The 16,222-nt window shown below is 42.2% G+C and overlaps 1 long non-coding RNA gene across 14 annotated transcripts in view; it reads right to left on the bottom strand.

The window, feature by feature from the left end:
* The window catches only part of LOC140641801 (uncharacterized), a 179,807-nt gene that overhangs the window by 137,797 nt on the left and 25,788 nt on the right, over positions 1–16,222 (bottom strand). For 11 of the 14 annotated variants that reach the window (XR_012038396.1, XR_012038393.1, XR_012038392.1 and 8 more), the window contains exon 4: positions 8,240–8,338. The exons of 2 other annotated variants lie outside the window; for them this stretch is intronic. This is a non-coding gene — a long non-coding RNA (uncharacterized lncRNA). Of the gene's footprint in view, positions 1–5,300; positions 5,467–8,239; positions 8,339–16,222 lie in introns of those variants that run through there. One more of the 14 variants, XR_012038398.1, reaches the window with a different exon arrangement.

A 16,222-nucleotide genomic window follows, 5' to 3' on the forward strand; every position in this document is an offset into this window, starting at 1 on the left:
TCCAACTTGAATTAGTACAATTGCAAGAAATAGAGAAATTTTAATTATCGGGATCCCTGGGTGGCGGTTTAGTGTCTGCCGTCAGCCCAGGGTGTGATCCTGGAGTCCCAGGATCAAGTCCCACATCAGGCTCCTGCATGGAGCCTGCTTCTCCCTCTGCCTGTGTCTCTGCCTCTCTCTGTGTGTGTCTCTCATGAATAAATAAAATCTTTAAAAAGAAATTTTAATTATCATAAAGTGATCTTACACAATGATTTTTATACATACACACATATGATGTAAGAGCTATAAATGCTCTGTAGGGGAGGATATGATTGCAAACCTCTGCCCTTTAAGCTAGGTAAGTAAAGCTCACCTCAAATTCATTGGGAATCACTGTATATCTTACCTTTGATGAATAATGTAGTAGACATGCCTAAAGCACCTTTGCTCTAGGTATAAAATTCTGTCATAGAAACCCAAACAATGGGGCAGCCCAGGTGGCTCAGCAGTTTAGCGCCTGCTTTTGGTTCAGGGCGTGATCCTAGAGTCCCAGGATCAAGTCCCACATCAGGCTCCCTACATGGAGCCTGCTTCTCCCTCTGCCTGTGTCTCTGCCTCTCTGTGTGTGTCTCTAATGAATAAAATCTAAAAAAAAGAAAGAAAGAAAGAAAAGAAACCCAAACAATGGGGCACCTGGCTGGCTCAGTTGGTAGAGCCTATGACTTCTGATCTCAGGGTTATGAGTTTAAGCCCCATGCTGGGTATAGATATTACTTAAAAATAAAATCTTAAAAAAAAAAGAAAGAAATCCAAAGAAGCGGTTCCTTAAGAATGAGCCTAACACATAAACTGAAGGAAAATATAGCAAAGCACTATAAATGCACCATAAATAAAAAAGGAATCTTGAGAGCTAGAAGATTCCCTTTATAAAAATCAAGTCAGAAAAAAAAAAAATCAAGTCAGGGGAGCCTGGGTGGTTCAGTCAGTTGAGTATCTGCCTTTGGCTTGGGTCATGATCCCAGAGTCTTGAGATGGAGCCCCATGTCTGGCTCCCTATATGGTGAGAAGCCTGCTTCTTCCCCTCTTTCCTGCTAGTGCTCTCACTATCTGTGTCTTTCTTGCTATCTCTGTCTCTCTCAGATGAATAAATAAAATCTTTAAAAAAAATCAAGTGGCTTCTGTCTTGAGTGCCAAATTGAACTGTACCTGAGGAGTTAACAATGAAAAGTGTTTCTTAAAGGTAGAGGTCACCAACAATAGTAGACTCTGAAAAAAGTACAGCAAAATAAAATCTTAATCTAGGGCTTTAAGGTGAATTTGAGAGGAGCAATTAGCAGGGCCTACCAAAAAAGTAACAGAATATGAGGTAGTTAATTGGAGGAAATGATTCTCCTAAACATCAGTTGAAATCTTTAGTTCCATTGTCTCCATAATTATGTTCATTACAGATTCTCAAGTACAAATTCAAAGTTTTCCAGAATTTATAATATTCAATTTTTTGAACAGTTGTATCAATCGGGATAGGACAGGTTCTACGGTGGTTAACAAACAACCCCAAAATTTCAGTAACTTAACAAATATTTGTTTCTCATCCACGTGACCAAAATGGGCTGGCAAAGGGTCTCAGCCCATCATAAGCACTTAGATAACAGACTTCATCTCAACATGAGCTTCCACCATCTCCAGAGTAGCAAAAAGAGAACATGCAAATCACACATAACCTCTTGAAGATTCTGTCCAGAAGTGGCACATGTCACTTCCACTTGTATTCCATTCATGAAAACAAATCACATAGAGCGGCACCTGACTGGCTCAGTCAGTAGAGCATGGCACTCTGGATCTCAAGATCACAAGCACCATGTTGAGTGTAGAGATTACTAAAAAATAAAATCTTTAAAAAATACATCACATAGCTACCTTCAATGGATTCAATTGGCTGAAAGGGGAACTGGAATGATGGTAGGCAGCCCTCGTGACTACCACAACGACCCGTTGTATCTCAAGATATAAATGCAGTGACTCCTTGAGTCACCTGCCACCACTTCACCCTTTAGCTATGTAGCATCCTTTTTTGTATAAGGGGAAACTAGAGATTTTAGATCCCATAAATCCTCATAAGCCTCACTGGAACAATTCAAATGTGCTGCTAAAGATCTAAGTTGAGCCCCAGTGAAATGTTCTAGGGAATGCATTGCTGAAGAGGAGTATATAAGTCAGGAGTGATTCTGTGGGCTCCAAGAGACAGAACTCTAACTCAAACTGGCATGGATAAAACCATCGTGAGCAAACTCAAAAAGAACTGTGGTATCCTGGGCCTCAAAGTGAGGCTGAATTTAGAAACTTGAATACTATTAGTCCTCTCTCTCTCTCTCTCTCTCTCTTTTTCATCTCTGCTGCTGTCTGCTTTGTCAGCATCTCTTCCTCGAGTTGGCTTCTCAAAGCAGAAGGAGAAATACAACTCCAGGGAGCTCTAGGCTTACAAATGGAAAGAAACTGAGGGCTCTTCCTCACCAGCTCTACTTAGAAAGATCCTAGGGAAACCACTGACGCTGCAACATAACCAGGTTTGTGCCTTTAAAAGATTGCTCTGGCTGTTGTTTGGAGAATAAATTGGATAGAGGCAAAAATGAAAGCACCACTTAACCTTGTTGGTCAGTTCCTTAATGAAATTCTCTCTTCCCTTGCTTTCTGTGACACAGAACATTATGGGTCTCTGGTGGGGGCTAAGAAGCTCCTTAGGTTCATTTCTGTTGTTACCACAGGTCATCTCTTGGGTTCTTCATGAACTACAAACACAGGTAACAGTAATCCAGAGTGTTACTCTTCTGATCCTGAGGCTGGAACTCAAGGGAAGATTTTTACAGACTAATCCTGGACTCTACTCCTCTCCATACTCAAACCCAAACCTTATAGTTCCAACTTTCTTCTCTTTCTTTTCTTCTGCTCACAAATTGGGCGTGCCTGCCTGGCTCAGTCAGAGGAGCATGGGATTCTTGGTCTTTGGGTCATGAGTTCAAGCCCCACATTGGGTGTAGACATTACTAAAAAGAAATAAGTAAACTTAAAAATATGTCAACAGCTCCTTGCATTTACTGATTTAAACACAAACTTCTCAGGTCTCCATGATACGGCCTTAGTTTATTTTTCCAAGCAGTTGTTCCACTTCTATTACCCAAGTAGAGGTGAATACCTCTTCATAAAAGACCTTATAAATTCAGAAGTGAGGTGCCTGGGTGGCTCAGTCAGTTAAGTGTTTGCCTTTGGCTCAGGTCATAATCCCAGGGTGCAATGGAGCTCCACATGGGGCTCCCTGCTCTGCAGGGAGTCTGCTTCTCCCTCTCCTTCTGCCTTTTTCTTTTAATATTCTATTTCTTTAACTGGAGAATGAGTACACGAGTATTCATTTCATTGTCACTCTAAACTGCGCATGTATTTGCCTGTGGTATTTTACATGTATGATGACTTTTAAAGTTTTAAATAAGGTAGATTTGATATAAATAATGTTGCACTATTTGAAATTATACCATTATTCAACCACACTTTAATCCAGTGTTGCTGCAAAGGTGTTTTTTAAGTGTAATTAATATATATAATCAGTTGACTTTATATAAAGGAGATTATCCTACATAATCTGGATGAGTTTTATCCAATCTGTTGAAAGGCCTTAAGAACAGGGCTGAGGGATGCCTGGCTGGCTCAGTCAGTAAATCATATGACCCTTGATCTTGGGATAATGAGTTGAAGCCCCATGTTGGGGCTTCCCCAGCAATCTTCCCCAAAAAGGTTACCTTTTTATAGGTAATCTCCCCCTGTAGAGATTACCTTTAAAGTTTTTTTAATTAAAAGAAACTTTTTAAGTTTCTTAAAAAGAAAGTTTCTGAAGAAGACCTGAGATTTCTCCAAGGAAAAAGGACATTCCATCTGTGGACTACATCAGTTTCTGCCCCAGACATTCCAGCCTGCCCTTCCTGACAGCCTATCCTGCAGATTTCAGACTTGCCTAGCCAGTCCTCACAATCATGTAAACCAATTCCTTGCATAAGTCCCTTCACACACACATATACATACATAGCCTACTGGACACATATCCTACCATATACCCTACTGGTCTGTTTCTCTGGTGGAACCTTGACTGATAACAAGCAGAAAAAATATCAGAAAATAATGGCTAAGAATTTCCCAAATTTTTGGTGAAGAACACTAGGTCGCAGATCCAAGAATTTCATCAAATCCCAAATAAGATAAACAAAGAGGAAACCATGCCTCCCAGAGCTTAAAGCCAAAGATAAAGAAGCACATTAACATCTCACATTGATGGGACACGTACAAGTGAATCAGATGTGGGGTGCATTCTGATCTGTTTCTGAAGACTTGGAGGGGCAAGCCCTCCTAGAGAGACTCGCGGAATTCCTAAGGCACTGGTCTAATTGAAATAATCTAAAGTCGGAGAAGTAGTTTGATCCCGAGTTATGTTCAAGCCCTGTGGGTAAGTTGCAGGTACTTCCAAAAAAATGGGAGGAGATTTAGATGTTGAAGGTTTTAAGGAAGGAATAATACCTTAGGATGGCATCAAGGACAGGAAACAGTGTTAAATGCCAAGATACAATGCACCTCCTAATACCCTCCCCCAGAACTTAACCTTAACCCATCTAGTCACAGAATGAGCTGGACAACCATAGCTATCCCCCACCCAGTGCCATCCAAAGGCTTACTTTGTGACAAAGAATAGAGAAAGCATGCACTCCCAATGACCTACTAATTCAGGAAGACAGAAGAAAGAACGTGCTGAGACACCATGCTCAGTCTCTTTGCCCAACTCACCAATCATGTACATCACTCCTCCTCTCTTAGGATGGTCTACCTTGGTCTACCTTGGTTGTGGAGTAGAAATTTCTTCTTCTCTATAGAAACAGGAGGAGTAGGGAATAACTTGGTCTCCTCTCGCAGCTAGACTGTAAATTTCTTAAAGTCAGGAAACTGACTTATATAAACTCCTACGTCTATCACAGTTCAGAGCAGAGAGCTGGACATTATAAAAGAGAGTAAATATGTATCATCTTGACCATTCTATACTTAATATGTGTGTATTGCAAAGACTAAACATGATTTTAATATATTCTAATTTTACCTAATATTTAAATAATGATCTACAATTCATAAAACATTTCTTACTCAGTCTTCACAGCAACCAGTATTATGAATGAGGAGAATGAGGCTCAGAGGGGTTACGTAATTTACTCAAAGTCACACAGCTAATAAGAACCAGAGTTGAGACTCGAATCCACATGATCTTTACCATCATACCACGACTGCCTCTTTCTTACTATTTATTGTTAAGCATTTTGACCTCCTTAAAGAAGAGAAGGATGTTGCACATGAAGTTTGAGGCAACAGCTGTGTCCCCGGCTGTCTGAAATGCCTCCACCAGGTTTGGCAACAGCTGTCTCAGCTTGACATCTCACTGGGTTCCTGTCAGAGCCGCACCTTGGGGAATGACAAGTTTAATGAAGAAAAATCCAACCTTCCACCTGAACTCCTAGCTTTGCAAATACAACTGACATCTGATGGGCTTGGAGGCTCTCACTGCAGGGAATGGGGTGACCCCAGCTTCTCAGCTCATAGATTCTATGTTTGGCAGTTTTCTCTGCAATTGGCTGACAACATTTGTTTCCTCTCCAGATCTTACTTCCTGGTCCCACTGCTCATTTAGATGCAATTCAAACAAATAGTTACGGAGCATTTTCTATATGTCAGGCACTGGGGATGTATAAAAAGATGAGTAACACACCATTCCTGCTCTGGGGCACACAAAGTCCTATGGAAGAGTCAGAAACTTTACACTGACGGTATTTCTATGGAGATAATACTCATTGCCATGGCAAAGGGGCCCCTTTTGAAAAGAGAAACTCTAATGAGACTGCTCAAAAAATTAAATACCATGTTGACTATTTCCTTTGGCAGGAACTACAAATTCAGAAGCCAAGAAGAATCTCAAAAGGACTGTGGAAGGGGCACTTTGAAACTAGTGTTTGAGAACCAACATCTAATTTTTTTTTTTTTTACCTTAAAACATGAAGCAGTGATCAGTATGAGCAAAGGCTACATGAAATCATGTGGTGTGTTATAGGGGAAATAAGCAGGGCCCTATATTTGGAGGACAGAGTATAGGAAGTGAGATGAGAAGACAAGGTGGTAAAGAGGCTTCAATATTACAACAAAATGTTCAGAATACATTTAGAATGGAACCGTAGAAGATTTATAAGCTGGGCTCAGGTTAGCCTGATTAGGTATATGATTTAGTGAAATGATACTAGCGCTGAGGAGAGGAATAACACTGAGAGACTCATCAGAGGGAATACTACCATATCCCAACTGAGCGATGATGAGGGTCTGAACCAAGGAGGTCAAAAAAGAAACAAGAAAAGAACTAGAAAGACCATTCAGAAGTGGGATAGTCAGATCTGGGTCAGAGAGGTAATAGGATACCTAGTCGTGTGACTGGTCACTAGGGAAATTCTGAACTGAGATGGGAAGCCCGGATTAAGAGCTAAAGAAGGAGAAGATTCAAGGAGAAATCACTGAGTTTGGTTTAGGCTGGACATGTTCAGTTTCAAGTATATACAGACATTCAAGTGAAGGTACTTCAGGGGCTGACAGAAAGTATAGCCCAGGGATGGAGCAGGCTCACAGTTTATGCCATAGGAGTACATGAGACATCTCAAGAAGAAGATGTAGAGGGAAAATGAGTGAAGGACGAGGGCCTCAGAAACACTGACATTCAGGGGGCACCTGGGTGGCACAGTCCATTAAGTGACTGACTCTTGGTTTCTGCTCAGGTCATGATCTCAGGTTGTGATCTTAGGGTGGTGGGATGGAGCCCCGAGTCAAGCTGTCTGCTCAGCTCATGGAGTCTGCTTAAGACTCTCTCTCTCTCTCTCTGCCCCTCCTCCCACATGCTCACACGTGCTCACTTTCTCTCTAAAAATAAATAGATCTTTTTTAAAAAAAAGAAGTGCTAACATTCAAAAACAGGAAACAGCAGTCACAGGTGCAAAAGGCAACTCAGAGACAGCAAGGGCAGAGAAAGAGGGGTGAGCAACAAATGCTGGGGAGAGACCACAGGAGGCTAGAGCTGAGATGGGACCTCTGGATTCCCCCCTGGAAACCAAAAAGTCATTAGATTCAGAAGGAAAAAAAAAAAAAAAAAAAACCAGGAGAGAAAATAAGATTGGCAAAATGTTGATCACTGCCAAAGCTGAGCCACAGGGACGAGGGTGTTCATTCTGATATCTCTGCTTGTATATGTTTGAAATTTTTTTCCAAATAAAAAGTCGAAAAATTGAAAACAAATTAACATATAAAAAGAATAAAATTAAATGCCATTATTGGCTTTTAAGATCAGGGTTTCAGTGGAATATTGAGTGGCAAGTGGGAAACAAAGAAGAGGGGGCAGCTGGTATCTCATGTCATATTTTGAGCTTCGCTGGCAATGTGATATAGTGACAGGGAAGGACTGGGCCCTGTGCCTGTATCATTCATTCAGTGTCACTACAGGAAACAGATGACACTCAAATTAGGATGGTTCTCCAAGGGTTTAATAAAGGGAGTATTTATAGTGTAAGAGTATGGTATTAGGGAAGCGTAAAGAATAGTACGGTATCCCTGGTGCTGGTGACAGTGGCGTGTTACCACTCGTTATCACAAGGCAGCTAAGCATGTATTTCTCAGGGGTGTGTGTTGAGGGTGGTGGTGCCGACAGTTCCTCTGGCTCAGCACGGTCTCTGCTTTATGCTGGTGTCCAGCTGGGCTTGCTTGCTCTATGCAGATCAAGATCTGGTCCGTTCCACATGGGTTCATTCTAGGGCCCGGACTGAAGAGGCAGCAGTGCCCAGAGGAAGCTCTTCTTATGGAGATGGCAGAGGCACAAAAAAGGCACAAGGAAACACATGATGCTTCTGAAGGCCTGGGCTTAGAAACGGCAAAAACTATTGGTTCCACTCATCAGCCAAAGCAAGTCATAACCAAGGCCAAAACCAAGGGCAAGGGACAATAGACCTCCATACATACCAGGAGGTACAAGGAACTGGGGCCAATAATCCTGTCTCTCACACACCCTAATGTCAAGGGAGGGAGTGCTTAGCAGAACTCCAAAAAAGTCATGAGAAAAGGGCTCCCTTGAGAAGAACTCTGATCTTCCATCTGAGAGAACCTGAGGAGCATCTACAGGGAGGGTGCCAGGGGAATAAAACATCCTGACCTCAACTAGGTGTCCTGCTCGGGCTTCTCACCCTCTGATGAGGTCCAAACAGGTCAGCTTCCCAGGGCAGGTGGCAGTGCAGGAAGAATGGAAGCATGTCTGGAGGGGCAAACAGAGGACATAGGCACTAGTCAGCTATGAGAAGAAGACAAAGGGGAGGGCAAGATGGTGAGCTGGCAGCAGAGGAGGCTTAGCACTTGAACAAAACCCTCATCTTCCTCTAGCACAGCCCAGGAAAATGGGGAACCCCAGGGCTCAGAAGTTGTAGGAAATCCTCTAGGTGGCCTGCACTGCCTCCCTGGGCATCTGATCTAAGGGGATCATGGGCAGGCACCAAGCCCTGAGAGAGAGGTTTTTCCTCCCGCAAGGAAGAGACACAGCTGGAGGTGGGAACAGGCAATTAAGACTGATTGTCTGACTCAGCAAGAAAATTAGCCCACGACAGCTAATGATAGTCAAGGGGAGGCAAGTTGCTGGTGGGAGCCAGGAGCAGGCAATCAATGTGGAGACGGACACCTTGGAGGACATGAGAAGATGCTTTATGTCTTTATGTCTTTATGCTTTATGCTTTATGTCTATGGCTCTAGGGACACACCTCCCGAAAGGGCATTTTACTGAGGTCAACAGAAACAGGCTCCTGGTAGGCTACAAGGAAGCTCTTCATGTTTGTGCTGGTAACATTTCTGGAGATAAATAAAGGTAGAATGGAGCCAGTGTACTCATGACAATTGACAGCAAGTTTCTAAATACAATAAACGTGTTATTTTATAAGTAAAAAGACTTTACTATTGGGAGGCAAAATAAAACTAAGTTCTAGATTTTATATGTCCAGAGTCCCAAATCAGGGCTCATATGCTTTATTAGGGACACACACACACACACACACAGTAGAAGTAGTGCCCCCAAGCAGGCATTAGAAAGACAGATGTTAGATTATAGACATCAATACTATGGACTCTGGAGCAAATGGCCTGGATTCAAAGTGAGCTTAGCTATTTACCTTAACCTTGAGCCCGGGCAAGAGCAAGTTACTTTACCCTGTGTCTCAGTCTCTCCCCCTGTAAAATGGAGGCAATGATCACACAGCCTAGGGTTGTGAACATGATGAGTCATTAGATGTGAGCACCTGCTGGCGTGTTGGGCAATGGTGCATACAATTTGAAAGTTAGCTCTTATGATTATTGGCAGACTCAGGGACAGTGTCCTGCCTCAGATCCAGACATCCCTACCCTCTGCCACTTCGCAGACACTTGTGTGTCACAAGTGGGAGCCTGGGGAATGGAGTGTTCCAGCCTCTACCTGAGCTTAGCTTTCACCTGGATCTCAAGCCCAGCACTGAGCATCTCTGAGTCAGGAATGCTCTCATCATCGAAGGCTGGACCCTGGAGGAAATTTCCTTCCTCAGTGAGTGCTCTGACCATCCTACCAACCGTAGACTCAAGATTGATGAGAACAATTAAGGGACTATGGAAGGGGTCCTAGCTGCTGAAGGAAATCAGCATTTTTATGAAAGGTGTAACAAACCGACAAGAATGACATTTACCCTGGGGAAAAGAACGGGTTTGACCGAGGCAGTCATCACCGAATGCGTGTTCCAAGAGTGGTTGCTTCTCTCCCTGTCCCCTGAAGCTTTCTGACCTTTGGCTTTTGAGGGTTGGGGTCTCTCCCCTCTGCATCTCCCTCTTTCTCTCACTTCTTTCTGTCTCCTTCTACACCTTTCCTTTTGTCCCTTCTCCCTCAGCTCCCTTTCTCTTTTTTAAAGACCTGCTGGCTACCTGGCTGGCTCAATCAGTAGAAATGCAACTCTTGGGATCCCTGGGTGGCGCAGCGGTTTGGCGCCTGCCTTTGGCCCAGGGCGTGATCTTGGAGACCCGGGATCGAATCCCACGTCAGGCTCCCGGTGCATGGAGCCTGCTTCTCCCTCTGCCTATGTCTCTGCCTCCCTCTCTCTCTCTGTGACTATCATAAATAAATAAAAATTAAAAAAAAAAAAAAAGAAATGCAACTCTTGATCTCAGAATTGTGAGTTCAAGCCCCATGTGACATGTAGAGATTACTTAAAAATAAAATCTTAAAAAAAAAAGAAGAAGAAGAAGAAGAAAGAAACCTGCTTGCCTAATCCAATAGGACTGGGTCCTCATAAAAGAGAGGAAGGGGTGCCAGGGGTGTGTGCAGACAGAGGAAAGGACAGTCAGGAAGAAAAATCTCAACAGAAACCAACCCTACTGACAACTTAATCTTGGGCTTCCAGTTGCCAGAACTGTGAGAAAATAAATTTCTGATGTTTAAGCCAAAAAACAAAAACAAAGCAAAGAAAAAGAAAACCTGCTTTACATTCGTTTTTACATGTGTCCGGTCCTTAGTTGTGGATCCGTGGTTCTCAGTACAACAAATTTTTTTCTTCCTTTCAATTCAACACCCAGCATCCATTTCAGCTCTGTCACTACCCCACTGTATGATGTTCAGCAATAATAATAGCAAACACATATTATGCTTAATAGGTGCCATTCCTTTTCTAAGTGCTTTAGGTATAAAGTTAACTGATTTCATTGTCAGGACAACCCACGAGGTAAGGACTTTTAGTATTGTATTTATTTAGTCACCAAGTACTTTAGTTTACCTTCCTGTAGTGCTCCCACCCATAGCAGACATCCATCCCCCCAATTCCTGTTAGACTAAGGAGTAACCACACATACCATTTTCTTTGGCCAGTGAAATAAAGGCAGAAGTGCCATGTGACATTGCTACAAAGAAACTTTAAAAGCCAGTGCGTGCTTTGCCATGTTCTCTTTTCACTGTGTCATGGTGACTGGCAGTGCCCAAACAGTGGCTGCTTGGTCAGCCTGGGTCTGAAGATAAAGATGGCATGGAGCAGAGACATAGTCAACTCATGAAGGACATATAGTGTGTATAAGAAGGAAACATTTGTTGTCTATCATTGAGATTTGGGGTGTCATCTCTTACTGCAGCATAATCTAGCCTATCCTGACGATTTCCCACTTTTCAGATAAGGAAACAGAAACATATTTAGAGTATGCCCAGTAGTCTTCCTCCAGAATCTGAGCTCCTAACCACTACTCTAATTATTTCTTTGAACTTCAGTTCCGGTTTATGAGCTGGGAATCTGTACCCTAACTGAAGGTAATGAATGCTATTTATTTTGGTCCCATCTATCTGGTTCTCACTCATTCCATTGCCTGCTTTCTTTTCAGCTGTGAGCATGCGAGGCGTATCTATTATGTGGTTGATGCTGGTCAAGTTCAAGGCAACTGAAGAGTTCAAAGCTGCCTACTTCCTGATGCTCCCATCAGGTTTACAATCAGAGATCTCTACTATCCATGTTCCCAGCTCAGGACACCATCATGGAAAGAATTTCCAAACCTCTGCTTCTCCCCACCAGGCATCTAACTATTGGTGTTTGAAGAGGGATGATAATAATTGTTATTATTTATTAAGTATCTGCTATGCTCCAACAACTATACAAATATGATTTCTAATTCTTAAAGCCATACTACAAAGCAGGTAGTATTCCCATTCTTCTTCTTCTTCTTTTTTTTTTTTTTTTGTATTCCCATTCTTCTTGATGAGGAAACAGAGACCCAGTAATACTAAAAGATGTCTAAGATCACACATCTAATATGTTTTAGGTTCCTGATTCCATTTGAGAGCCATCTGACACTAAAGCCTACGTTCTTTCCACAAGGCTGCTTGTTGTAGCAAGTGCTGCTCTAGCTGGTCTTCTGGTGTTATCATCTGTGACCATGGAGGTACCTGAGTCTTTCGATATGTTCTATGCTAAATAATATTTAAGATGTTTTTGAAGATGGAAGAAAAGGGACAGTGAGCTCAATCTAGGTAAATTCCTAGAAAAGGCTTAATGTCACAGAAAAACAGTGAAGCCTGAAAAACAAGTAAAATGGCCCACTTTGAGGTTTCTACTTAAAATAATAAGGCTAAGCACAGTGCTGAAGAATCTTTGATTCAAAGCTTTCTGAGCTCTCAACCAAACCTTAATGAAGCAACCTCCAAAGGAGGCATTCCAATTAGCCCTATATTCCAGATGATCAGACCAGGACCCCAAAGTCCAATTTCCTGTCCCTGGTGCTCGTCTTGGAAATTTTCCCTATTGCAAAGCTATGCACCAAATACCACATGTACAAATAACTGCCTGATTTCTCCAACAGGCATATGTTGAGTCATTGATCATTGCTATGTTTCAATAAATATTTTTTCCTGATAATGAGCCAATTTGTCATCTAAAGCCAGATGTTGACAGGCCTGGCCTCTTTTTTAAAAAATGTATCATCATAATTATTAGTATTTGGTATTGCCATCTGGGTCACATTATAAAAAATAAGAGGCTTTCTTGTGCTTTTGGAAACCACTTCTTCCGGAATACTGTGTCCTCAAGACATCCCCTCACAGCATGGCCTCACAAATAGCAAGTCATTGGTGTAGGCTTCTCAAAACACTTCCTCCTGCATAATCCCATTTTCACCAAAACCCCCAAGTCATAATACCCCCTTATTCACGCAGCTGCCATTTACAGAGTGCCTGCAATATGCCAGACTTAAATGCCAGATGCTGTGAAGAATACAAAGCTATACAAATATATAGTCCTATCTCACCACTCAGTTAAAAGACATTAAGTAAAAAGTAGTGCTTTTTTGTAATGTTAAAATTTGAAAGCCATGTAGAGTATTTCACTTTCCTTTCTTTTCTTTTTTTTTTTTTAAGATTTTATTTATTTGACAGAGAGAGAGCACAAACAGTGGGAGAGGCAGACGGAGAGGAAAAGGCAGGCTCCCCATCGAGCCAGGGGTCCATGTGGGGCTCCATCCCAGGACCCTGGAATCATGACCTGAGCTGAAGGCAAGACGCTTAACCAACTGAGCCACCCAAGTGCCCTGATATTTCACTTTCTAGAGAGAAATCAAGGTTCTGTCCACTGTCAAGCCTCATTATGTCCCACAATAGGAAAAAGAGGGTGTTGAAATTCTTGGGAGGAAAGATGTTTCCTCTACCCTTCTCAGTTCTTTGGCTGGTCTAATAATCAAGTTAACATAAGACATATTAACAGAAAAAAATAAAAAATAAAAAAAAAAGACATATTAACAGGAGGAAAACATACATACAAATTGGAGCTCTTAAGAATATGATACCCACAGGCACTCAGGCTGTTGAAGTCTACATGCCATTCTGAGCTAAAGAAAATCTTTAGGATTCAAAGGGGGAGGAAGACAACTCACAGGAAGATGGGAAGAGCATATGTTTGGTAAACAAATATTTGCCTTGCCCTGCAGAGACAATGGGACACAGAGAGGAATTTAACCTCTAAGCCTGCAGAGCTCTGAATCTCCCACCCCCCAGCCCCCACCCCTGTCCTCCCAGCAGCTTATCCCCCCAGTCCATATGCTTATCTCTGGTGATAGTTCTCCCTCTGGACCAGACCCTCTATCTGGATTCTTTGAGGCACTTTAGGGAGATGTAGGTTTTCCTTGAATCTGCCACTCTTGACTGTCTTCAGCTCAATATTGTCCATATGCCAAAATGGCACGTTTTGGGGAGACTTGTTCTGAATCCCTTCAATATGTATTGATCAGGCTTTATATTTCTTGGACCACAGTGCCAGGAAGTGGTGCTATCGGTGTGAATGGGAAGTTAACTAAAGTGCTAAATCCCTTTGCCATCTCCAGTCTCCATAGAGAGGCCTAAGGCTACATTCCCCCTAGAAAGGAACTTCTCTTTCTTGGAGTAAAACTAGCGTGGATCCTAGGAGAAGGCCACAAAATGCTTTCTCATAGTTCCACAGGAAATGACATCGGGCTATGAGTTAAGAAAAATTATCCAAAACACGGTAGGTTTAAGAGAGCACAACCTGTCCTTTCAATGTCATGCCAAACTGTAGTTTAACAGTTTTATTTAAGAATTATCCAATTTCGGAGTGCCTGGGTGGCTCAGTTAAGCATCTGCCTTTAGCTGAACTCATGATCTCAGGGCCCTGAGATCAGCTCCCTCCCCTCCCTGCTCAGTGGGGAGCCTACCTACTTCTCCCACTCCCTCTCCCTCTCCCCCTCCCTCTGCTTGTGCTCTCTCTCTCTCTCTCTCTTGCTCTCAAATAAATAAAATCTTAAAAAAAAAAAAAAAAAAGGACCATAGCTTTCACATTAAAAAAAAAAAATTATGTAATTTCCCAGGAGGAGATACCATCCTCTGGCTTTGCCAGTTACTATTGAGGCTGAGACAGGTGACTTTGCCTGTTAACTTGTGGATTTGTGACTACTAGAGATGCAAATGATTTCTAACTAGTAGATAAGATAACCCCCAAAAGTTGTGGTTTTATTGCCCTGGAGGGCAGTAAACCAGTTTTGTATCTCACAGTGACCTTATTCTGAAGTTCTTTTTAAAATTGCCTGCATGTATCGTTTCTCTTCTTACTGGTTCCCTCAATAATTAATGAGTTAAATAAAATCTTTGACATGTGTTTATTCTATATTTTTGAGAAAGTCGTGTTTTCAGCTTTTGAAATTTATACTTTGACAGAGGTCAGAGATCAATCCAGGGATAATAAGAATTCCTCTGCCTGGCCTTGTCCTCTGGCATGTATGTCCTTTGGGAGCCTCAAAGGGAGGAACCAGATGGGAAAGGATTCCAGGGTATGGGACCTTAGGTCCTGGCAAAATATCACCTCCATGGTATCGAATCAGGACCACAAGCAACGTCTTGTAAAAAAACAAAAACAAACAAACAAAAAACCCAGGAGATTAAAATTCAATTATCTGCAATGAAATAAAGTCCTATTGGATAATAACCCAAAATATAGAATAAACACCCATGAATTCATTCTGATATAAATACATGACTGAGTAAATGAATGAGAAGTGACAAACTTCCCATACAGAAGTGTCCCAAACAATTTATGTATATACTCTGCCCCTGAGGAGGAGAAACAGATCTCCCCTCCTCCATAAGAGTGGCCTGCACAGGACTTTCTTTTTTTTTTTTTTTTTTTAAAGCTTTATTTATTTATTTATGATAGACAGAGAGAGAGAGAGAAGCAGAGACACAGGCAGAGGGAGAAGCAGGCTCCATCCCGGGAGCCCGACGTGGGATTCGATCCCGGGTCTCCAGGATTGCGCCCTGGGCCAAAGGCAGGCGCTAAACCGCTGCGCCACCCAGGGATCCCCCCACAGGACTTTCTTCCAAAGAGTACGGTATGAAAAGAATGAAAAAAGAGTAACTTTACAAAGAAGAAATGTGGCGAGTACTAACTCAGCTTGATTTGGGTGAAGGTCAACAGTGATAATATTCACCCCAATACAATGTAATGAAAATGCCACTTAACTTCTATGGTCTTCTGAAAACACATAACCCCTGTCTAACCATGCATTCCTAATGGAGGTACATTTTGTAAAACAGCTGACCAGCATTCCTCAAAACTTTAAAGATCATCAAAAATAAGGGAAATCTGAGAAACTGCCCCGGCCAAGGCCAAGAGGCATTTAAGGAGACCTTAACTACTGAATGTAATGTGGAGTCCTGGATGGGATCTTGGAACAGGAGAGAAGGACATTAGGGAAAATTGGGGAAATTAGGAACATTAGGACATTAGGGACATTAGGGTACTTTGAGGAAATCTGAATAAAGCATGGGTTTTAGTTAACAATAATGTATCAATATTGGTTTATTGTGACAAATGTACCATATAATGGATGATGTTAATAATAAGAGAAACTGGATGTGGGGTATATGGGAACTCTGTATTATCTTCATAATGTTTCTGTAAATCTAAAACTGTTCTGAAATAAAAAGTTTATTTAAAAATAAATTATAAGGGACCACTGAGTCTCAGTGGCTCAGTGGTTGAGCATCGGCCTTCAGCTCAGGGTGTGATCCTGGAGTCCCAGGATCGAATCCCACATTGGGCCTGCATGGAGCCTGCTTCTCCCTCTGCCTGTGTCTCTGCCTCTCTCTGTGTGTCTC

This window comes from Canis lupus, chromosome 10 (genome assembly GCF_048164855.1).
Source record: "Canis lupus baileyi chromosome 10, mCanLup2.hap1, whole genome shotgun sequence".
Classification (NCBI taxonomy): domain Eukaryota; kingdom Metazoa; phylum Chordata; class Mammalia; order Carnivora; family Canidae; genus Canis; species Canis lupus.